The sequence below is a fragment of the Cervus elaphus genome, chromosome 19, assembly GCF_910594005.1.
Source record: "Cervus elaphus chromosome 19, mCerEla1.1, whole genome shotgun sequence".
Lineage (NCBI taxonomy): Eukaryota > Metazoa > Chordata > Mammalia > Artiodactyla > Cervidae > Cervus > Cervus elaphus.
This window is the reverse complement of record NC_057833.1, coordinates 88090365-88115914: the sequence shown is the minus strand read 5'-3', so window position 1 is coordinate 88115914 and position 25550 is coordinate 88090365. Positions and strand designations below refer to the sequence as shown.

The 25550-nt window shown below is 46.5% G+C and overlaps 1 protein-coding gene across 1 annotated transcript in view; it reads left to right on the top strand.

The window, feature by feature from the left end:
* Positions 1 to 5950: 5950 nt before the first annotated feature.
* The window catches only part of NMNAT3 (nicotinamide nucleotide adenylyltransferase 3), a 135271-nt gene continuing 115671 nt past the window's right edge, over positions 5951 to 25550 (top strand). The window contains exon 1 of the mRNA XM_043875201.1: positions 5951 to 6269. The gene's annotated coding sequence lies outside the window, so the exon portion shown is untranslated. The remainder of the gene's footprint in view (positions 6270 to 25550) is intronic.

Here is a 25550-nt window from a genome sequence, read left to right as displayed (position 1 = left end):
ATGAGCTGAAAGTCTGCATTCTAGGATTTTTTTTTTAACTGTATGCTTACTGGTTTTGTTTCTATTTTTCATAAGTTCAATACATTTGTTCATTCAACAAATATTTCTTGATTACCTACTAGGGGCCAGGCACTGCTCTAAGTGTGGCAATAGGGAGTTCCCTGGAGGTCTAATGGTTGGGACTCCACACTTTTGCTGCAGGGGGCATGGGTTCAAACCCTGGATGGGAAACTAAGATCCCACAAGCTGTGCAGTGTGGCCAAAAGTAAATAATAATAATAATAAGTGTGGGGATATATCAAGGAACAAGATATATAAAGACTGAGTCCTTTGGGGACTTTACAATTAAGCAAGGGAGACAAATAATAAAGAAATATGTATTCTGGGACTATGGTGGTCCAGAGACTAGGACTCTGTGCTCCCAATACAGGGGACCCAGGTTCAATCCTTGGTCAGGGAGCTAGATCCCACATGACATGCTAAGGGTTTGCATGCCGTTCTTAGACCTATTGCAGACCTTTTTTTTTTTTTTTTTTTTTAAAAAAAGAAACACACATTCCAATGACAGATAGTAAGTGCTATGAATGGGGTGGTACTTGGGAGTGTTCATTGTTTATGTCTCAGGCAGGTGGTCTGTTCAAAAGCTAATCAAGTGGGCAAATTACCTTGGGAGTGGGGGGAATATAACCATTTCAGCCAGTGAGAACAGCAGTTCAGTATCTCTGGGGTGCAAACAGGCCTAGGGTGTTCAAGAAACAGCGTCAAAGTCAAGGAGCCTGGGGGTGAGGAGTGGTCACTGTCAGGAGTGGATGGCATGGAGAGCTCATCAGGGGGATCCTGTGAGGCCTTGGAGGCCACTGGGGACAACTTGCTGTTTCATGCTAATTGTGGTGGGAGCTGCTAAGGACTTCTGAGTTGGGGAGTGCTGTGTCCTGATCCTTTTGGTCCTTCAAAAGGATCAGTTTAACTCAATAGTAACTATGACCAGTGGAGCCAGGTTGACAAAATGGTAGCTTCTAGTGGAGGCCTGGTGCATCAGCCATGTAAGAAAGAATCGGCATAGGCATTATCTGTTCATTACCTATAAGAAAATATCCACCTTTTAATTAAGTAAGTAAGAAATTAACTTGTTTATTTTTGGTTGCACCTGGGCCTTCATTGTTACACATAGGTTTTCTCTAGTTGGGGCAAGCAGGGGCTACTCTTCCTTGTGGTATATGGGCTTCTCATTGCAGGGGCGTCTCTTGCTGCCGAGCAAAGAATCCAGGCTCACAGTCTTCAGTAGCTGTGGCATATGGGCTCAGTTTTTGTGGCTCAAGGGCTCTAGAGCACAGGCTCAGTAGTTGTGGTACATGGGCTTAGTTGCTCTGGGGCATGTGGAATCTTTCTGGATCAGGGATGGAATCTGTATCCCCTGTGTTGACAGATGGATTCTTAACCCCTAGACCACAGGGAAGTCCAGTATCCACTTTCTAAAGTCCTTAAATGGATTGAAAAAGTTGTCCCATTTGATTATTTTAAAAGTCCACCAGTCTCCTTTTCTACATTTTACTTTCAGCAGCCAAAGCTTGCACTTTCTGAGAGCTCAGAAGCCAAGGTTATGGGCTCATCCCACTACAGAGGTTGACCCAGCTTTCACTACCATCAAGGTCCTGTCCAAAAGCAAGTTTTCCAGAATGTTCTCAGGTCACACCTGTAGGCCTGAGATGATACGCAGAAAGTGCTTCATCAGGTGACAGAAGAAAGCTTCGGAGTAGTTAGAGTTTGATCTCATCTGGTAACCACATTTTACATGCCTAGAATTAATTTGTAAAATGCTCAAAATGAGCTACCCTGTCAGTTCCAGTGTTTTCCTTTTAGTGACCTCCCTTCTTCACTCTTTTCTTGGGTGGGATAATTCTGAGCCAGGTTCTTTACACATTCTTTGCTTTCTAGAGTTTTCCTACAGGACCAAAATCCAACTATATGTAGCTGGCTTAAAATGCATCCCAAATAAATTTACTTATTGGCTTCCCAAAGAAAGCATTTGCACTTGAATCCCTGTATCAGGGTCTGCTTCTAAGGGACCCAAATTGTGATGCCCTCTGTGTAAAACCCTCCCCCATCCTGAGGTGGCTTTACCTGGCCACTTCCTTGACTCATAACGGCAGAGAGGATTCAGAAGAAATGAAATTTACCCATAAAGGAGTGATAAAAAAAAATTACCCTGTTATATTGGTGATTCATGAGCCCTTTGTGCGCTGAAGCAAAGGGCCTGACCCTATCTAGATAGTCCCTGATCTACAGTATTAGGAGCTAACTCTCTCTCCAGAATGGATGTCTCAACCACTGCTCCTCACCCCTCCCTGACCTGGGTTAAGTGAAGCAGGGCTATTATGTAAGGTTCTTACCTCCCACCACTAGAAGACACTACCTCACACCCAGAAAGCTAGGCTTCCTCCTGTTGTTGTTCAGTCTCTCAGTTGTGTCTGACTCTGTGACCCCATGGACTGTAGCATGCTAGGCTTCCCTGTCCTTCACCATCTCCCAGAGCTTGCTCAAACTCATGTCCGTTGAGTCAGTGATGCCATCCAACCATCTCATCCTCTGTCGTCCCCTTCTCCTCCTGCCTTCAATCTTTCTCAGCATCAGGGTCTTTCCCAATGAGTCAGTTCTTTGCATCAGGTGGCCAAAGTTATGCAGCTTCAGCTTCAGCATCAGTCCTTCCAATGAATATTCAGGATTGATTTCCTTTAGGATTGACTGGTTTGATCTCCTTGAAAGGCAATGCCAAAGAATGTTCAAACAACCACAAAGTTGCACTCATTTCACATGCTAGCAAAGTAATGCTCAAAATTCTCCAAGTGAAGCTTCAACAGTATATGAATTGAGGATTTTCAGATGCTCAAGCTGGATTTAGAAAAGACAGAGGAAACAGAGATCAAATTGCCAACCCATTGGATCATAGAAAAAAGCAAGAGAATTCCAGAAAAACATCTACTTCTGCTTCAATGACTAAGCCAAAGCCTTTGACTGTATGGATCACAACAAACTGTGGAAAATTCTTCAAGAGCTGGGAATACCAAACCACCTTACCTTCCTCTTGAGAAATCTGTATACAGGTCAAGAAGCAACAGTTAGAACCAGACATGGAACAACAGACTGGTTCCAAATTGGGAAAGGAGTATATCAAGGCTGTATATTGTCACCCTGCTTCTTTAACTTATATGCAGAGTACATCATGCGAAATGCCTGGCTAGATGAAGCACAAGCTGGAATCAAGATTGCCGGGAGAAATATCAATAACCTCAGATATGCAAATGACACCAACCTTATGGCAGAAAGTGAAGAAGAACTAAAGAGCCTCTTGGTGAAAGTGAAAGAGGAGCATGAAAAACCTGGCTTAAAACTCACCATTCAAAAAATGAAGATCATGGCATCTAGTCCCATCACTTCAGGGCAAATAAATGGGGAAACAATGGAAACAGTGACAGACTTTGTTTTCTTGGGTTCCAAAATCACTACAGATGGTGACTATAGCCATGAAATTAAAAGACGCTTGCTCCTTGGAAGAAAAGCTATGACCAACCTAGACAGCATATTAAAAAGCAGAGACACTACTTTGACAACAAAAGTCTGCATAGTCAAAGCTATGGTTTTTCCAGTAGTCATGTATGGATGTGAGAGTTGGACCATAAAGAAAGCTGAGCACTGAAGGATGGATGCTTTAGAACTATGGTACTGGAGAAGACTCTTGAGAGTCTTGGACTGCAAGGAGATCAAACCAGTCAATCCTAAAGGAAATCAGCCCTGAATATTCATTGGAAGGACTGATGCTGAATCTCCAATACTTATGCTTCCTCTTGAACCAAGGCTTAATCTTCAGTACCCCAGAGAAAGAAGCATTCCTTGCATGGATAGGTCACTGCCCATCCCCACTTTGGCATTCTGTGTCAAGCCTCTTCTTCCTTGGGTCAGGGCCCTGACTTAGAATGATTTAGCCCTTGACTCAACCTTAGAATGATTTAGCCCTTAACTCAACCTATAGTTCCAACATGCTACACACAGATTTTAAGTCCCTAACCTTTCTCACAGGCTCCCACTTTGCTGGGAGATAAACCAGGTTATCAATAAGAGAACAGCCAAAGATCATTATACTCGAATTTTTAAAAAATCTCAGAGTGGGAATGGCCTTTATGGTACAAAATCCAGAAGCAATAAAAAGAAAAGGGCAATAAATTTGACCAGTATTTAAAATTTATGAGTTGCTTAAAAAAAAAAAAAAAGGAGGAGTTTTTAAAAAGGGGAAAAAAAAATGTTCATGCATAATACATGGGCTTCCCAGGTGGTGAAGAGGTAAAGAATCTGCCTGCTAATGCAGGAGACACAAGAGATGTGGGTTCAATCCCTGGATTGGGAAGATCCCCTGGAATAGGAAATGGCAACCCACTCCCAGCATTCTTGCCTGGAAAATTCCATGGACAGAGGGGCCTGGTGTGCTACAGTCCATGGGATTGCAAAGAGTTAGACATGATTGAGCACACAGACAACATGCATATACATATGAAACCACTTAAGCCTCCACAAAACGCTGTTACCTCTGATTTCAGAGAAGGATCCTGAAACTTGGAGAGGTAAAGAGATTTTGCCCAAGGTCAGCTTGTTGAGGCACATTTCACACCCTAAGGGAGTCACTCCTGATTCTATAGGAAGATAGATGAGGGAGGAGAGACGGAAGGGGACATGGGAGGCAGAGCAGAGGAAGGGGAAGGGCTGAACTACCAGGAGAGAAGGGGTGTCAGGGAGGGCATGGACACCGCCTCCTCAGTCTGAGTAAGAAGAGGTGGACTAAGCCGATCACCTGTCACCTGTACAGTTAGTGTGTGCTAGCTGTGTGCCCTGTGCTGATTCCAGAGGAATCCTAAAAGTAGGGACAGTATGCCACTCCAGCCAGTCTCGTGGGAGCAGTGTGAGGATCAGATGACCAGGCAGGGACCCAGAGCCAGCTTTACAAAACACTCTGTACTAAGAACCTGTCATGGATGCTAGGATGCTGGGAATGAGGTGTGCAGCAGTCATAAAACCTTGACATCATCCTCGATGCCTCTTTCTTGCACACTTCAGATCACTCCATTAGGAAATCCTATCGGCAGAAACTGATGCATCTTGACCTTCACTTCTCCTGTAAGGACTGGGAGTTACGAAGGGTTCTGGGTGAGCAGAGGAGGCCAGGCTGCACTGGGGAAGCAAATTCAGGAAATAATCTACTTACAAAGATCTCAGAGAATATGGATCTGAATCTCCAAGGCCCCAGCATTTTGTTGTGACTGCTTTGCTCATTCTAAATAAATTTTCATTCACAAGCCTTGATCCTGCAGGGCTTTCTGTAACAGCCCTCTTTTCTCCCCTGCCCCCACAACTGTATAAGCTTCAGGCCCCAGAAAACCTTCATCCACTCCTGGTTTAAGGTCTCAAAGCTCACCAAGGCGGGACTTGAGAACAGAAGTGTAAATTTGTCATGAATGTGGAGGCAGGGCCGCAGTAAAGAGTAAATCCTCATCTAACATGGCAGAAAGTCAATAGATAAATCAAGAAACCGCTATGTAAGCTTATTTTTTAGGGACATGGGGGTAACCACTAGAACTCAACGGAGGAAGTGATATAAAGGACTGCGTGGAGGGCGCAAGGGAGAGGACCCTATTGCTTTCATATCAAGAACACGTAAGTAGGTAATTTTATTTTGTAAAAACATTCATGCGTTACTCTGATATATTTAAAATTTTGATCTTTAAAAAAAAGAAAATAAAAAATAAAAATAAGAAATAAAACGGAATACAAAACAGAAAAATAAAATGCAAAAGCACACACAATAAGAGCCAGTGAATGGGGGCAGGGGCGGGAGCGTGGGGCAAGTGGGCGTGGTTTCTAGGGAGGGGGCGGGGCATGGGACCCGGGTCTCCTTAGGGCCCGCCCCCAGTGAGGAAGTTGGGCGCCGGCGGTTTCTCTCTGACTCCGCCCACCTCGGAGAGCCGGAGTAGCGCAAGGTCAAGTTCTCCTTAGACCCTCCCTCTCACCCCGCAGCGCGGGGGCGGGGCGGGCAGGTCCTGGGCTGACCCCGCCACCCACCCCGGAAAGGACCTTTCATGCGCAGGCCTGGCGCGGTCCTCGCTGGGCCTTCGGTGCAGGGCTGTTCGCGGGCGAGGAGCCCCGGTTCGGCGCCTCCGGGCCCCTAGTTCCCTGGAGTCCCCGGAGGCTCGCCGAGTGCCTCTGCGGAGCCCCGCGACGCGCAGGTAAGCGCAGTCAGGGCCGGACCTGTTCAGCCCCCCTTTACCCCGGCTGGCGGCCGCCGACACCTGGCCGGCGCCGGAGCGACAGGTGGAGGCGGGGCGCGGAGCCCGATAGCCCATCCGGGTCGGGTGGACACTAAAGCGCCTCCTCTCTACCTCTGGCGCCGCCCATTCTAGCTACAGCTTTATCAACCTAACCCCAGCACCCCTGTGGCTCAAACCCGAGCCTACCTTCAGCACTCGTGCACTCAACAAATACAAATATGGTTTCACCAAACACTGCATGCCTCTGGGCTCCGTGCTGGCGGTATAGTGCCGGCCAACGAACGTGGTGCCCGCCCCCGTGGGTGGGAGAGACCCACAGCAAATAGATAATCTCCACACGTGAGTGTAAAAGTTAAAACTGAAAGATCGGTAGAGACAGTACGTGCAGAGTGCTGGGAGAGCAGGTAGCCGGTGGTCCCTATCTATAAAGAATACCGGAAGCTCACTCTTCAGTATGAATATAAGGGTTCCAAAGCGGAGAACCACAGAGCAAGCACACTTTTTCGGAGGGGCTGTGGCTTGTTTGGGAAAAGGACGGTTTGGGGGCCTGGCCCACTGAGAGCTGGAAGAAAAGCAAGTTCCTTATCTTCCTCCTCTGTAAAATGGGACTGTTCCTCCCCATTAGCGATTGAGACGTTGCATATAAATGACTTGGTGGTATTCAAACGTGCAGAGTGAGTGAGGTAAAGGTGAAGATGTTTAGATGGAGCAGGGTATTGGTTTGGGCCGAACACTGTGCTGCTTTCAGCAAAACTCACTTCCCCTCTCCTGGAGTCCTGTTTCCTTGTCTGAGTAGAATCTCTCAAACAGCTTCTTCTCTGAAATGACGACCGCTTTAGTCACTCATTCTTGAAATATTTAAATGGTGCCCACTCCGCACTGGTCCTGCCCTCCTGGAGACCACGTTGGGTGGGTCAGGTGAAGTATACTGACAGTCCCAGCCTGGTGAGCGTGGTGCTCTGGGAGCAGAGCCTGACCCTCTGGCCTTGCCAGGGACAGCCCTTCTGCTCCCGGCCCTGGGTATGCATTTCCCAGAAAGCCTCAGTTGCTGCTGCCAGCTCTGCGAGCCCCCTGAGAACACAAGGCTCATACTCCTCAGCTGAGCATTGACTTGACTATTTTCATTGGTGGCAGTACCCCTTCATGAGACAGCAACCCTGCTAGCCCCTTGCTGAGGACCCCCAGGGATTTAGGAGCGCGTTGGGGGCTTCAGAAGACACCTGGCTGTTGACTGCTTGGTATATTTTATTGTCTTGGATGATGCCAATTCCTTCTTTGGCTCTGTTTATACTGTTGGTGTAGACTGAGGATTTGCCCCATGAAAACAGGCCAGGAAGCCCAGAGAGTGGCGAACACAGTTGAAGGAGAAATCTGGCATGGTTTGTGAATAAGGATTTTAAAAAAATAACAACAGAAGGTTTCTGGGGGAAGGGGGAGGAGAGAGGGCAGGCTTTGGGCAGCCACTATGTTTCAGAAGGGAGCAATACCACTTGTGGAGAGCAAAAGGGGAGTGCTGGGTTAGGCAGTTACAGACCCGGGTTCAGATTATTTGTTACTGCCTAGCTGTGTCTGACCCTGGGCAGGTCACTTATTGTCTGATTACGGGAGCTTAAGACAGTGTTTGATATCTAGTTGGCTCCGAAGAAATGTAACCTCCCTCCCTCCCTCTTCCCCTAAATAAACTAAAACAGTGGTAGTATTTGTGCTTACTTCAGAGCCTCATTATGGGGATTTAATGTACCTAAAATACATAGATCAGAGTCTGACATGTAGAAGTTACTGCTGCCATTGCAATTGTTATTCTTTATTCTGGGAAAAAAATGATAAAATGAGATGGGAGGTTGGTTCTGAGGAACTGTGCGGGGTGATTAGTGGAGAAGTTGGGTTATCTATTGCAGTGGTTTTACCAGAAAGCATCAGCCCTGGCAGCAGAAAAGGGTGTTCTGTGTGATAAAGGGCCTTTTGGGCAGCCAGGCTGTCAGAAGACTCAAGCCAAAGAAAACAGCAAAAGCATGAGGGTTGGGGTGGGGTAGTAGAGTTGAAAGAGACCTAATGTTGTCTTGTTTGGGTTGTCTCTAGCCCACAGCCGGATGTGGGTCCCTGATGAGAGCTGCTCCTGCCCCTTGCTGGCTTCTGCCCTCCTATGGGTATGGTAATTGCCTGAGACTGGTTGGTCCAGGAGCTGTGGAATTCAATTCTGTAAGCCCTGTACCCAGCAGAGTACTGGGCCCATAATGAATGAATGAATGAATGAAGAAACCTAAACCTGCAGGGCAAATTTCCCAGTGTGTTTAAGTGTGCTGTTAACAGAAAAGAGTACAAAAATAGGGAGAGATAGCTAATGTTTTTAGGCCCTTGTAAGGGCCGTTTTCATGTATGTTGCAACTTAGTGGTGAACACTGCAGCTTTGGAGTCAGATGAAATTGCTGGTGTGATCTCACACGTATCACAGAAGCTCTTTAAAGTGCTCTTTTGCATCTGTAACGTGGGACTCATTCATTGTCCCTTATTCACAGGACATTCAGTAATGCTTACATATAAGTATGTGGCTTGCTGTCCTCAGCACACAGGCTTCCCAGGAGATGCAAGAGACATAGGTGTGATCCCTGGGTTGGAAGGACACACACACACAACACACCCTCATCACTCAGCACGAGGTATCAGAAGTACTCAGTCAGTAATAGCTGCAGTTATTATTATTATCTTGATAACTGCAGGTAATAGTATTATTATCTTGATAATCCTCCCAGTGATCTCCACTGTGAAGACAAACAGAAGGCCACAGACACAGATGGGTGGCATTGATTCTGAGCTCAGTCCCGTCTGGAAGCAGAGGCTCTGTGCAGTCTGGGCAGACACTAACCAGACAGCTTTATGTGCATTTCATTCATTACTTAAAGCACTTGACTATGTGAAATCTTAAAAGGAAAAAGAATTGCAAAATGATAATTTATGTGCCTTTCAAGTTCAGGTATTTTATCATTGAGATAAATCTTCCATGCATCTATGTTAAACCACTTTGGGCTGTCGAAGCTTTTAAATAAAGTGGTTCGTCCTGACCAGTGTCTGTCTTTGCTCGTTTATCATAGTTCCCTGGTCGACAGACAGATCCCATTTTGCAGGGCAGGCCTCAGGACGGCAGCTCCTGCCCCACTGTTTTAGACATGCAGTTCTGCATGGTGTGTTTAACAAACCACAGTGGACTCATGATCCTTTCATCACTGTCTCCCTCATGTACTCACAGACCCACAGCACCACTCTTGGAACTAGGAATGGAATTCTAGGCATTCTGTGGTCAGTGTAAATCTGGGGAAGTTGGCTCCAGGGGAATCTCAGATTCCCAGTGATGGGTTTGGGGATGAAAATGCCTTGGATGAAGGTGGCAATGTCTTCTGGAAGTCAGGGCTGTCTGCCCTTCCCATCCAGAAGTCCCATCTCTGGGTCTGACCTCCTGCTGGGTAAAGGTCTGATCTGCATCTCTGTGCCTCCCTGCTGCCCCTGCCTCTGGCCAGAGCTTCCCTGAAAGCCAGAACCTCTGCAGCACATGCAGGAGCACAACCTGCTTAAGGAAGCCTTTCTGAATCGACCCTGCATTCCCATGGCCCCAGTGAGCATCCCTGGTACCCAGCACCTGTCTTGCTCATTGTCCTCTCTCCTGCCCACTCCCCAACCCCCACTTCTATTCATTCTTCAGGCAGCATCCTGAGGATTAGAATGCTGAGACAAAGTGACACAGCCTCCACCCTCATGCGGCCCAAAGACATCATGAGACAGATTATTGATAAAGACAGCATTGAGCACACGACCACACATATATTGTCAAATTTTAAACTGAATTTACTGCCTTGAAGGAGAAGCCTGGCATGCCAGGAGAAGCATAAGGTGGGATAGATATAGAAATGTATCAATATACATAGAGGAGGCCCATAAATGTTGGTTGGGAGCTTATACTCAATTATTTATATATCTTTGAAGATTATTGGATAGTATAGTGTTTTTCTATAAGTTCTGGCAAATAATATATTTTATGTGACCAGGGTAATCTTCTAAGAATGTGTACTTTAAAAATCATTGTGCTTTGGCTTCAAAATGGGAGAATAATGCTAGCGCTGCAGTTCACTTACACCCCAGGGCCCCAGGCCACGGACTGGTCTGGTCCACACTGCACAGCGGGACTGAGCAGTGGCTGGCCTGTTAGGAACCGGGCTGCGCAGCAGGAGGTGAGCGGCAGGCGAGGGAAGCTTCATCTATATTTACAGCTGCTCCCGTCACTCGCATTACTGCCTGAGCTCCACCTCCTGTCAGATCAGCAGCAGCATATAATAAATAAAATGTGCCTGAATCATCCTGAAACCACCCCACCCCCCAATCCGTGGAAAAATTGTCTTCCACGAAATCAGTCCCTGGTGCTACCTGCTGACTTAACCCTTTACAGTTACAGAGCCCTCCCTTGGATGTTGTCTTGCTGGGTGCGCTAGTTGTCACTATCACACCTCTTATACTGGCTGGTGGCAGCTAACAGACGTCCAGCTTGCCTCACGGCAGACGAGCACAGTGGGCATCGGAGCCCCGTCCCTTCAGAGCCACAGGGTCCACTGAAAGCCTGTTTTCCCTCCTCCTTTGATACCTCTGGGCACCAGGCTGAGGTTCCAGCATAGATTTTATGATGTTGCGTCTAGAGACCTGCGATTTGAAGGGAAAGGGCACAGCTGACTGCTCTTGTCCAGGTCGGGAGGGGCACCTGTCTGCATCCGGCAGAGGGTGGCTGGGTGGGTGAGCTGGCAGCGAGCTACTCCTGCAGGGCCCTGCCGCCCCAGTGTGGTCCCTCTTGAGGAGCCAGGGTCCTCGCTAGAGGGATACCATGCCTGCCTCAAGTCCAGTCAGTCCCTCTGAGAACCAGGAGAAAATCATACTAGAAGTCCAGCTTTAAATAAAACATGATCCAAACAGCCCCAGGAAATGTTCCCTCTCCATGACTGAATGGTATTAAAGAGTTACTTTATTTATTTGGCCAGTGCTGATGGCAAAATACATCTTCGATCCCCACCTGTCTCAGAGGTGGACCTTATTACGAGAGATGAGCGGCCGTCTTCCCCGAAGCAAGGGAAGGGAAGCTGCATCGCAGTGCAGAAATTGAGCACCAGTCTTGGTGGGGTTGGGGTTGACTGCTGTATTCTCAGGGTACAGCTCTAATAGGATTGTAATCGCGTGGCTCTGAGCCACGGAGAAAAGAAGTGACTCTGGAAATCTGCCTTCCATAAGGCTGACACACAGTGATGGTATTTATGCCTCTCAGAAGTGCATGTTAAGTGGTAGGTATTTATGAAAAGGGTTCTAAGGAGTAAACATGCCCATCAGTCATCCCGGAGCTTTTTAGAGCCCCTAAGATGGTTTTAAATTAGAGCCTACCTTCCTTCCTGCCGTCCCCCTTCCATCAGCAAACTGCCCCCTCCTTGCTTCCTGTTATAAAAACGAACTGTCAAGGCAGGACACAGCCCAGGTAGGAGCGTGGGAACCGACTTGCCGAATTAACATAGTCAAGGCAGACATGTAAGGGGCAAGCACCTTGGTTCTGGTCCTTCCCAACCGAGTCACAGCATTGGGAAGAGAGGAGTATGGAGCATGACTGACCAACGAGATCAGCCTAATTGCTCCTTAACCACCGCCACCAGCTGCTCTGCTTGTCAGCCAGTCTGCTTGCTGAAAAGGGTTGGCAAGTGGGGGGGAACAATGATGAAGACAAGTGATGCAAACTAAGCCAAATTTGGGCTCAGTCAGTGGCATATGGGAGAGAATGAATGTCAGTGTCAGTCAGGGAATCCCACCAGGCCAGGGAAAGAGCAAGCTTCGAAAGGCTAGAAGTTTCTCTGTGAGCAGGTGATCATTAAAACAGAATGCCTGTTATATGAATTAGTGTGTAGGCATCTAACTTGAAATCATTGCTGGCTCTCAAGCGTTCATTTTAAAGATCAGAAATTGGTGTTTATTCCTCGAACCCTGTACTTAGTTTCAAAGACTGCTCTGCTTTTTATTTCTCCCATCTGGCCTTCCTCTTTGAAACTTTTTTGACAGTATTGGCCCATCTTGTGTTAATATTTTTTTGTGTGAGATAATGGATGCCAGTGTCACCCAGTTTATATTTTATGACTAATCCAAGGACTGTAGATGATAAAAGTAGAGGGGCTGCCTGTTTGACATGTCACTGAATTGCTACCCTTTGGCTTCTGGAATTCTGTCTTAAGAAAATAATTTGAAAAGTGGAAAATGCCACTATATAAAGATGTATCATTGTTAATAATGGTGAAAACTTAGAAGTGACTTATTCTACAGTAAAAGAGGGTAGTCAAGTTTCAGAGGACCAGGTTGGTGAAATATTTAAAAATAGGAAGGTTAGTAATGAGGGAAGTCATTACCTGTTCAGTGAACAGAACACTGTTATATCAAAGATGTATTCAAGAAAATAGTCTAGGGACTTCCCTGGTGGTGCAGTGGCTAAGACTCTGCACTCCCAATGCAGGGGCCCCAGGTTCAATCTCTGGTCAGGGAACGCCACAACTAAGACCTAGTGCAGCCAAATAAATATTTTTAAAAACTAGTCTGTAAAGGATGCCTTGAAGGGGACAAGAATTGCAGTTGAACAGTGGAACAATGGATAACTTTTTCTCATATTTCAAACTTTCTATTTTTTTTATTACTCCTCTAACATGTTTTAATTCTAAAACCAGCCAAATTAAATAATGATCTTTATGCTAATTGCCATTTGAAGTTCACTGCCTTCATGGCCTTATCCTAATTAAATCTTTCACTCAACAATTTCTAAGGCCAGGTTTGGCTCCCTGCCTCCGTGTCTCTGGTCGAGGTACATCCTCTGGGTCCACTGGCTGAGTGGCCCAGAGATGTGCTAACTCTGGCTGTGCAGACAGATTTTCTGGGTTTTTTTAAGTTAGAGGAAGCTACTGTCCCTCCCTGGCCTGCAGCCTCACACCCTTCTGTCATTATTTCTCTTCTCTGTTCCCTACCTAGTCACCAGTGGTGGGGTGTGGATTGGGGGTTTGGCTTTGCAACCTTTGGAAGCCTCACTGGTAAAGTTTCAGCAAACTCTGTCCACAACACACACATACACACACTCACACACACGCTCACTCCCTAGGTCAGTTACCACTGTAACTGGTAACCCACAACACTCTGGCTTCTTGCCTTGCTCAGGTCTTGGTATCCTGTAACTCGGGCCCTGGATTTTACATTCTTGATGTTAGTCCTCCCTGGGTCACCCCTGTCCCTGCATCCTCTGCTGCTTCATGCTAGCAGCAGTTCTTGAACTCAACTGGCCATACACTGGGAAATCATGACATGTGTCCTTATTTGAGACAAAGATTTGAGTCTGTGTGGCTTAGTTGGGAGGAGATTCCCAAATAAAGAAGGGAAATAAGGAAGTAGAGGAATGGGCCAGAGAAGCACACATCGAGCAGGTCACCAGCGTGGACCACTGGAGTGTAAACCTACTAGGAGTCTCCAGCAGCCAGTGTAGAACACCCCTCCCAGAATTAACCTCTCCTGGGGATTGGCAGCTGCGTATGTATGTATCTCACTGTGACCCATCATTGGTTGAACATTACTCCTTATGGGGAGTGATTCCTCTGGGGCTTCCAACAGCCTCAAACACCAGGTAAAGCACCAGGGATAAGGGACGTCGATGCTGACGCACAGAAGATGCTGGCTTGCTAAACGATGAGTCCTGAGAGTTCAGGGCACAGCTCGGACAGTGTCTGCTGGATATACTTCCCTAAACACCATGAGAATGATATGTGCTCTAAACTGGAAATAACCAAATTCATGGAACTTCCCTGGTGGTCCAGTGGTTAAGAATCTGCCTTCCAATGCCAGGAGCGAAGGTTCAATCCCTGGTTGAGGAACTTAAATCCCACATGCCACACCATGTGACCAAAAATAAAAACCAAATCCATAATTCTGTGCTGAATCAGACATCCACTTATACTAAATTGAAGACTACATTAAGGATAACCAACCCTCAAAATTTATGAAAAATCATACAACAAAAACTTTAAGAAGAATACTACCATATTTTCCCCTGTACGTTGGGCTAGACTTTCAATATTTGATTTGTCACAGAACTTAAGTATTCTGCAGCCATGCACTTTGAGACCCAACACTTTAAAAGAGGGCCTCAGCATATAATAAGATTTATCTTTATTGTGGCAATGTTCCCCCTCTTCTATTGTAGCTAGATTTTTTTCCTGTTATTTCTCAAGTATACTAGGATGATGCTAAAAGAAAAAAATCATTGGGAGAAAACATTGAACCTCATTTGTATCAACTCATAATTAAATTATATCTCCAGTGTCATGTTTTAATATTAATACTGGATTCACCATCCTGACACTAATACCAGAGGATGGGAGAGAATTTCTGTAGTTATGGCTTTACACACTGTGATAAATGTTTTGTAGTCATTGCCTCTATATAGAAACACTCCATCTCCAATTAAAGATTTAGTAAGCTCTTCATCAAAATATCTGTTAACAATTGAGGCGCACACTACGGTTGTGCTGACATTTCAACTTCTATATTCACTCTATAGTTTAACTCCCATTCCATTTTATATGCCTGTTTTTTTTTTTTTTTTCTATGCATGGAGGAGGAATAATGGCAGAAATTTGGGCACGTATTGCAGATTCTAGAAACATTTCCATGTATTTATTATTATTATCTATTGGCATATTTGTCGCTATAAATGAAGGCGTTTCTCCAAGAGATGATTTAAAATTGTTCATGTAGCAAGCTCAATAGGATTTAGTAGCTAAATCTCATATGCTTTGAGTTATGGGCATTTTGGTATTTGCTTAAGGATTCAAGATCCTAGTGTTTTAGAGAAATGAGGCCATTTCCCTTTAAGGTATGGTTTTGATATACATTCCGTAAACACTGAGATAGTGAATGCTTGGTGCTTGCACCCTATTCCCATGTCCTGGGTACACAACAGACATCATTCCCTGATGCCTTAACCTGCATCCTTGTCCTCAAAGTGCTCCCTGCAGCCACTCCAGCTCATTGGTACTGGCTCCCTAGATGAGGCCTATGGGCTCCCTGTTCCATGGCCCACCTTTTCATTGTGCTTGGCCCTGCCATTGCTGTGAATGGTCAACAAAGGAATCTTTCACAGTCTCTCTACCAAAAAAAAAAAAAAAAAAGAAGAATTCCAGAGGCAGTTGGTTCCCTTATCTTGTGCTTTTTCAGTCATCTCTTTGTTGTGCAGATGGCAGTCATCCAGTGTGTTAATGTTTGTCTCCTTTTTTCCTTTTATTATATGCATTTTGATTTTTCTCTTTCTTCCTTTTTCCCCTCTCATGTTGCTCAGAAGATAAAGCAGGGAGCCCCAATTTATTTGCTGTTTGGTCTCATCAAGTTTAGTTGCAGTGCTGTGTGTTGATGGAAATGTGTTGATGATGAACGTTGGTGAGATTTTCCTTTCTTCCCCCACCTCTTCAGGAAGAGCTCTCCTCTAGAGAGGTCACAAGTGACCTCTGTGTTGCCAAATCTTCCAAAACTTTCTCAGTCTGTCTTCGGTGCCACAGTTGACACCTCTGGCTGTGCCCACCTCTTGAACTCTTCTTTCATGCATTTTCCTCCGTCTTCCCTGATGACGATTCTTTGACTTCTGTCTGCTCCCTTTCTTCCACTGGTGTTTTCAGTGGGGGCACCCCCAGGCCTCCTCTCTTGACTTCCCTTAGACTCCACATGGATGACTTCATCCTCACCCCTGGTTTTTAACGACTACCTTTACCTGAACACCCCCTGCATCCTCAGTTCTATCATAGCTCCCCTCTGGAGCACAGACCTTGGTACCCAGCAGCCTGCCAAAAGGGTGCCTGTTGTGGCCCCCATGAGCATCCACAGTCACATGTTTCATTTGTTTAGACTATTCTTACTTTCACAGAGCCAACTAAATACTTGCCCCCAGGGTGATTTCTGCTCCCTCCTTGGGGTTATAGGTAAACTGTTCTAAGCATGTCAGAAAGCTTCCATCTTGGAAAATCAAGTGTTAAGACAAAGGCACAAACCAAGGACAGCTTCTCAAAACTCAAGGACTGAAAAGAAAACAGGTATTTGGTTATGGTCTCTACAGTTCTGGGGGTTGACTGGGTTCAGTGAAGCAAGTCTCACCTTAGGGGTCTCATCCAGGGGCAGTTAGTTGGTGGCTGGGGCTGGAGCTATCTCAGTGACCCTCTCACTCGGGGCCTGGCAGCTGGGACCTGGTTCCTCCCTGCAGGAAAGCTGGGTTCTAAGAATAGGCATCCCAAGAGGACCAGGCAGAAGTTCCATCACCTCTCATAACACACCCTCAGAAGTCTCAGAGCATCATTTCTTCTGTATTTATCCACCTACCCAGCTGCAGAGGGACAGAACAGAGGCATGTCAGTGTCACATTGTGACTGTGTTGGAAACGCACCTAGCTGTTGTCCCCAAACGTGTCTATCCCTTCGAGAACTACCCTAAATGCCACAGAAGCTTTACATTTTACTTAAAAATATTTTTGGAATAGATTACATATTTACATGATTGGAAAGTTAACAAAAAAATAAGTATAAATGTACACAGTGAAAATGGTCTTTCTCATCCCATATCCCACACCCCTGCCTCTCCATAGACAGCCACTCCCTTGTAGCTCCTTCCATCCTGCACTTACCTGCCTCCTCTCACCGGACCATGGACTCCTCTGGGTCCTGAACGGTAGCCGTTGTCACTCATCCCCACACTGCCTGGCATGGGAACTCTGTGTCCACGCCGTGCAGAGGAGGCCTGTGCCAAGGAGCAGGGAAGGAGGAAGAGCCGGGTAAGGTGACTGAGTATAGGTTTCTGGGTGGCCTGTGGTCTACCTTCGCTAATTTCATTTGGAGCCATATCTCTTAAAGGCAGTTACTGCTTGAGGCCTACGTGGGTCCTCTCTCCATCTGTCACTGAAACTGGATCCTGGTCCCACCCTGTCCTGCCTGGCTTCATGGGTATACCCCAGGAGGCTTGGGTTCAAAGCCTAGTTTTTGTGCTGTATTCCAGTTCAGCCAAGGACCACTCTCTGACAGCTTGTCTTGTCCAAAAACAGCACCAGCAGGGATTGCTGGAGGAAGGTGTAGTCGTAAGATATCATTAATGAGTTGCTGTCCTGATCAACATCCAGGAAAAGAAAATTCTTTCCTGCTTGAGAAAGTATTCTTAAATCATGTAGTTTCATTCTTTCTCTGCTAAGAAATGTATTCCCTAAGGAATATCAATTGTTTTTGTTAAATTAAGGAGGCCAATCTCTAACACCCATGAGAAAAATTGACAGTTGTGCTAGTTGTTTTAAAAAAGGCTTTCTGAGAATGTTTAAGATTCTTATCTGTTATAAGGGAAGAAACTTCATTCAAACTAAGTCATGCAAAACTAGAAATATGATTATTAGAATAAAAAAAGTTTCAGTGTATCAGGTACAGCTGGATCCAGGTGCTCAGATGATGGACTGGGAATTGTACCTTCTCTTATCTTCCCACAGTTCCTACCACTGTGCTGGCTTCACTCTCTAAGATAGTGACAATGGCAGCTCCAGACTTTATATGGAGTTTACAGCTCCTGATTTCAGTGCTCACATTGAAAAGGGGCTCTGATTTGTCCTGCAGTTAAAGTTTTCTGGCCATCTTGATTGCATGACCTTCCAGAATTGTATGAGTAGTAGCAGCGCAGTTTCCAAAACAAAGAGATGCAAGACCCACACATAAAGTGGCCCATTGCAGGTGGGGATTCAAATTTCAAATTTCAGACTGTGAGGAGCACTTGAATTGCTGGTGTAGGCCTAGGAGTTAGTTAAAAAAAAACCTCATTGTACTGATGTCTCTATTTTTGTATATATTTGATTTTTTTTTGGGGGGGTGGGTAATAAAAAGTGGTTTTTAAAAGAAATGCAGTATAAAAAATAAGAGCAGGTTTTTTTCTGCCTTGGTTTGGGAATTCTCAGCAAAAAGGCCTGCACACCCCTGTATGTTTATTGTCTGATTTTCTCACTCTCTCATTTTCTTTTCATTGTGTAAAGAAACCTTAATCCTTACTCTCCTCTAAGCTAGAGATTGGGGCAGGGGAAACAGATAATATTTGACTTAAGATTTGTGGGGTGTGCTGGGAGGGGCCTGGGGGTAAGGCAGTCAGGCACTCTTTTAAGTCCATATCTCCATGTTTCCCAGGACAAAAGGCTTGGAAAATTCCAGCCAGAGGAAAGAAGGAGTCTATGCTATCTCCTTCTGGTGGTCAGTACTAGAGCGTTGGTTAGTGTGGACAGAGCAGATAAGAGTTTCACGGAGTCCTGAACTTCCCCACATATCTTGCTGGGAGAAGGTTGAGATCCTCAGACAGTCACAGACTGGCTGCTAGAAGAAATATTAGAGAGTGTTTAGGTAGCCTTTTTCATTTTGTAGGTGGGGAAACTGAAGTCAGAGGGGTTACATGACTTGCCCAAGGTCACACAGTGAATTAGCAGGCGCTGAATCTGGTACCACTTAATAGTTGCGTAACCTTCAGTAAGCCCCATTACCTCTTTGAGTTTCAGTCTCCCTCACCTGTTGTGGGGGGCAGAATAATGGCCCCCCAAAGTGTCCACATCCCAATCCCTGTGATTGGGTTTGAAATCTGTGATTAGGTTTGGTTACAAGGCAGGAAGGAATTAAGTTGCAGACAAAATTAATGTCACTAATCAGCTGACCCTAAATTTATCTGGGATCATCCAGATGGGCACCATGTAATCATAAGAGTTTTTATAAATGAAACGGCAAGGCAGGAGAGGCAGTTAGAGTGATGCAGTGTGAGGAAGACTCAGCTGGCCTTCGCTGGCTGGGAAGATAGAAGGGGCATGAGGCAAGGAATACAGTGGCCTCTGGAAGCTGGAAAAGGCGAGGAACGGATTCTCAGATTTTCCTGGTGACCCGGTGGTTAAGAATTCTCCTGCTAATGCAGGAGACATGGGTTCGATCCCTGGTCTGGGAAGACTCCACATGCCATAGGGCAATGAAGCCCATGGGCTGCAACTCCTGAGCCCGAGCTCTTGAGTCTGTGAGCTGCAACTACTGAAGCCCTTGTGCCTAGAGCCTATGCTCTGCAACAAGAGAAGCCACCACAATGAGAAGCCCATGCACCACAACAGAGTGGTTCCTGCTCACTGAAACTAGAGAAAGCCCTCTCTTAGCCACAAAGACCCAGTGCAGCCAAAATAAACAAACAACATTTATTTTGAAAACCTCCCTTGTTTGGGACTTCCCTTCCAATGGTTAAGACTCTGCACTTCCATTGCAAGGAGCATGGGTTTAAAGCCCCGGTCTGGGAACTAAGTTCTTGCATGCTGTGTGGCATGGCCAGAAAAAAAAAGGAAAGAAACAGATTCTCCCTTGGAGCCTACAGAAAGGAATGCAGTCCTGCCAACACCTTGATTCTACTCATGTGAGACCCCTTTTGGACTTTTGACTTCAAGAACTTTGAGATAATAAAATGTATGTTATTTTCAGTCACTGAGTAAAGGAGGGGAGGTTATCATGTCTTTCTCAAAAGACGAGTGTGGAGTCAGGGAGATAATGTCCAAAAATTACACAGCAAACCCCCAGCTGTAGTAGACGCTTAATAAACAGTGTTGATGGTGAGCAGTGGTGGTGGTGGACAGTGGTGATCATTAACACAGAAGAAAGGGAGAGGAGCTGATGGCAGGTGCTTTTGAAGATCCAAGGTTGCTGCCTTGGTGAGGTGTGAGGTTCAGAGCTAGCAGGAGGCCGGTAGGAGACACCAGATGGCCCAGGTCATGGCCAGAGGTCCCATTCAGGGAACACTTCTGCTCTGATAGTCCACACGGCTTTCCTCCCCCAACTGTTCAGTGCTTATATCTGGCAGCACCATCCTACATGGGAGACATGGGAGCTGGGAAGGGCTGGCCCTGGGATCTCTCATCAGGCAAGCCCTGCTTTAGAGATCTATGGGATGTGGGCCACTCTCTGCCTGGACCCCGCTCAGCCTCATGCCTTTGGCTGCCCTCTGGCCTTAAGTGTGATCACTGCCACCCCTGGTGGTGGCTGCAGAACTTCAGGGAGCTCTTTATCGCCCAGGCAGTGTGCCAGGTGCTCCACAGCAGAGCCTGGGTCACTGTCTCCTCCAATCTTCATGACCGTCCTCTGAGGCCAGCCTCATGTCCCATTTTACAGAGGAGCACAGAGGTTCCCGAAGTGCAGGCCACCTGCTCAAGGTAGAACAGCTTGTCAGTGGCAGAGCTGGGCGTACGGCTGGTTTCCTCTGACAAGATCCAGCCTTCTGGACAAGACTGGTCACTGGGTGGGAGAAGGCTGACTGGAGGGGCTTGGGAGTGCTGTGTTTGGGTTGAGGTCCCACAAAGTCTCCAGAAAGGGCCCTCCCACCCTTCTGGGAATGACAGAGCCCTCAGGTGGAAGGGGGTGAGCCCATTTGCTTCCTGGGGGCCTCATAAGGGCATTCACATCTGCTCTGTCTCTCTCTGGGTCATCTAGGCTGTATCAATATTTTATTTCCTCAAAAGACATATGCTGACATTTGGACTGTTAGATGATATTGAGGAATTTTTGTTGATTGTTGTTAATTTTGTCAGGTGTGATCATGGTATTATGGATAGGTAAGAAAGTGGCCTTGCTTTAAAAAGTGCCCTGTATTTTTAAAGTATTCGGAGGTGGAATGTCATGGTGTTTATAATGTGTGTACTTTAATATACTTCGAGGAAAAAAAAGTGAAGTAAATGTGGAAATGTATTAATGAGCATATGGAGACAGTTGTGTGGCAGTCCATTACATTATTTCCTCTACTTTTCTCTATGATGTAGTTTTTTATAATAAAAAGTTGTTTTGTTTTTTTTTTAAATTCATTTGCTGATGCCTTAGGACACACTTTGTCTAAGGCTGAATTAGACACAGCTCTGTACCCCGACGGAGAAGGAAATGGCAACCCACTCCAGTATTCTTGCCTGGAGAATTCCTTGGACAGAGGAGCCTGGTGGGTTACAGTCCACAGGGTCACAAAGCGGCGGACAGGACTGAAGCGACTTCGCACTGCACTCCGGAAATCCACAAATAAATGACAGCAGAAGTAGGCGGAGCTTGGGAGCAGAGGCGGAGGGGCGTGCAGGCAGGGGCGGGGCAGGGGGCGGGGCAGTCCCCAGAGGGCCGGGTTGTCCTAGTTGTAGTTGCTCTTTAGAGCTGTCTGTAGTCTGTCGGGATCTTTTTTGATGGCTGACCGCAGACAGAGTCCCTGCGGTGTGCGACTGTCCTCCCCCAGGCGGGCTGAATTGTCCTTCCTGGTGGCGTTACACCTTTCATGTGTTATGCTAGGAGGCAAGGACTGTGGTGTTTTGTCCAACATTTTCTCACGATACAGACACTTTAGACGAATTCATTTGTCGCGGCTGATTCCCAAGCACTTTTTTTGTTTGTTTGTTTGGCAAATTCTGTAATCTTTTGGGTTGCACATGAAGGTTCATTTTTCGAACTTAGCATTGGAAGAGATAATCAGATTCCCTGATCTCCCGTCAGCCTCCTCTTCCTTTCCATTTTTCCTTATCAAAATAGGCAGTCGGTGAAGAACAGCCCTCAGAGTGTTTGTTCTTACCTTATCTTCTCAGTATTTCCAAGGACTTTGCCAAATCTGTAGAACTGTGTTGAACATCTTCTAAATACAGATATCACTGCCAACCAAGAGGCCAGCCTTGGCCAAGTACTGGTTTAGTTCTCTAAATACCATGTTATTCTTCCATGAGCACTCTGTTTCTTCCCTGTAAGCCTTTGGACATAGGAACACATAATAGGTGACCTCTGAGTGGTAATGTCATAAATTCTGGGTGAAATGAATTGTATCAGATCAATATATCTGTAGACTCATCACATTTTCTGAGCTGCAAGGGACTCTAAGATGAATCTGGTACAGCTCTGTTAGTGGAGGAAACATTCATTTTAACTGCATAGTCAATTCTCAATTAACAAGGGTAATGGAGTGGAAGGAAGTCAGTGATAATCAAAAATCATGGTGAAAATAAAATTATAGTCAACAGTGGATTTTCTGGGGGCCAATTAACTGGTTTGTGAATTAATTGAGGTTAAGCCACAGTGGACCCCAGGATGTCATTGCCATGGGTATTGGTCAGCAGCTGATCACCAGCTGGCCTGCCTCCACCCACCCTGTCTGTCCCAGGGAGGAGAAGGGTTTCCTGCGGACTGGTCAAGCAGAGCTAGCTGACCTTGGCCAGACTGGTACCATGAAGACACAGATTTCAGTACTGGGAATTAGATGAAGACTGCTTTTAGGGCTTGTTGCCCCACCCCTTGAGAGGTGGTTCTCAAACTTGAGCTGCATCAGGCCCACCTGGAGGGCTTGTGAAGCCCCAGATTGCTGGGCCCCAGCCCTGGTTTCTGATTCAGTAGATCTGGAGCGGGGCCTAAGAGTTTGCATGCCTCACAAGTGCCCAGGTGATGTGATACCCGCCAGTCCAGGAACCTCACTTAGAGAACTGTGGCTTTCCAGACCATTCTGGTCCTCCCAGCTGCACATTAGAACCACTTAGGGAGCTTTATAAACCTACTGATGGCCAATACAACTTAGCCAGTTATACAAGAAGCTGTGGAGGTGGTACCCAGGCACAGGTGACTTTCAAGCTCCAGGTGATCTGAATGTGCATCTAGGGTTGATGACCACTGCTGTCGGGAAATGTTCTCCAACATCTCAGTTATCTGCATACAAATCTCGTGGTTTTTTCCCCCATCTTTACTCCCTGTATATTTAATATTTCTTTAAAGTTTTACATGTAAATAAACTTATTTTAAAAGCAAACTATATACCTCCTTCATGTAGGAAAATTAGTTTCACAGGCAAGCTGTGCCTGTTACATGCTTGTAATAGCAAACACATTAAAGAATGCTTAATATTTGTTTGGCTTAGAATCATCTTGCACCCCATCACACTTTGGGAGTCTCTACCCTAGAACTATGCTTTTCACTGTTTTTTTGATAAAGGTGATGGAAAACAGAATTTCTGCCTTTCCTCCCCTCCCACTGGTCAAGCAAGGTTATACTAACTCTTGGCACACCTGGTTTTTTCCCCTCAGAGAGACAGGTTGGAATGCAAGTGAGTGTGACTTCATTACAGAGCAACCTTGAGTAAGAGATAGTCTTTACTTTTAAGAAACAAATTCAGCAATGGGAAAAGAATCTAGATAAACTGTGGCATGGCCAGGGAATGGAGTACTACTTGGTGATGAAAAGGAATGGCTGATGGACACACCCCCTGGGTGACTCCCAGACAGTGTGCTGCGTGAAAGCCAGACAGAGACTAGACACTGCGATAAAGAACAGTAGTTGCTTGTGAGGAGGGGTACTGGGAGATTGAGCAGGAAGGGGCGTGAGAGGACTTTGTGGGGCGGTAGGATGTTCTGAGTCTTGATAGGGGTTGGGGTTGCATGGCTGCATGCATTTGTCACAGTTTGTTGACTGGTACCCTCAAGATCTGTGCATTTCATTCTATGTTCAAAAAACGGGGAAAAGAGTTAAACCAATAGTGAACTCCAGTCAGTGATATCCTTGCTGCTGTTTTCAGGGAGAAGGGTACTGCTTTCTGCAGCTTACTTTGAAAGGCATCCAAAAGCTAAGCCGAATTGATGAATGGATAGATGGATAGATATACGACAAAACAAACACAATAAAATATGAATGGTAGAGTCTAGGTAGGAGATATCCAGGTGTTCCTTTTAAAAGTCTTTCAACTTGGCAGGATGTTTGAAAATCTTTCCCATGAAAGATTGAAGAAAATTTGACATATACATTCAAAATAGCAAACCAGCACTTCCCCACATGTCTGAACTCTGCATCTGCTCGGGCAAGGGCTCCCTCAGAAGACAGGCTGGAGGGTCAGAGGGGTGAGCCAGGTGTGGAAGGGTGGGGGGCTCTTAAGAGAGGCTGCTGCCCTAGGAGACAGGCTTCCTGTGCTGGGGCCCCTGCAAGAGGAGAAAGTCAAGGACACTCCCTTCTTCCACCTATGCTGTGTCCTGGGTGTTCCCTGGGAGAGGCTGCGCAGAGGCTGTGTCAGATGTGACCTGCAAAGACCACCTGGACCCCGTCATAGAAAGACAGTATGAGTGGTGAGGAGTAGAGGGCCTTCCCAGGCTCCTCCAGCCAGCAGAACTCCAGCACATGCCAGCCCAGGGTCTCCCTGGGTAGCTCTGAACCCAGGGTTGTGGCTGGGGGAGAGTGGGGGCACTGAGGCATGAGCTTCCCATCATGGGGATCAGGCAGGTGTGGTGGTGGGCTGTCTAGGGGGCCCACAGCACTGACCAGGGACCTGAGGCATCTCCCTGGACTGTTGGGTCCTCCTCACCCTCCGCACGCCCACACTGCACGCCTGTGACACACCTCCACAGCACAACCCCACAAGACATCCACAAGCTGGAAACAAAACCTGTAACACAGGAACTGTGAGTCATTAGTCTGCCTCTTACCCAGGGTACAGCCCAGGGGCCAGCCTCTCAGTAGCTCTGAGGATCTGTTCCAAAGAGATGGGGAGGAGGGAGGTCAGCATATCTGAGATTTTGGCGAAGTGTAGGTGTAATCAAGCACACATCTCAGTGGAAGATTGCTGCTAAGTCACGAGGATCAGACGTCCTAGTTAACAGTTTTAGTGCCTTTCCAAGTATGGGAAGTGCAAGAACTGGAGCTGTACAGTCAGGCCGCTCAAGATGGCTATTCTCTTGTCCCCTGGACATCCCACACCCAACCAGTGCCTGCTTCACCTACACCCTCTGCACCGGACTGACCTTCCTAGCTACTCATCCCCACCCTGACTAGTGATCATTAGTATCAAAAGGGGCTGTGAGTGGTGTGCTCCCCTCTGCTGGTTTCTCTGATGACCAAGGAGCCAACCTGAAGTAATTCCCTCTATAACTGGCAACCTCCCCCTACCCTGGGAGCAGACTGCCTCGCGTCCTGCCCGCCAGGTGCCGTGTCCCTCCAGGACTCCACTCCAGACTCGTAAGCTCCCCCATCCTTTAAACCATTGATGACTCTACTGCTGACTGCAGGCTTTCTTCGATCTGGAAGCTGAACAAGCCCAGGGCTTGTAGGCCTGCAGGGTGTGACCCAACAGGGGTTCATAAAAATTTCTCCTGAAAATATCTAACTCTCTGAAGTCCTCTTCTGCCAGATTCTCCCAGAA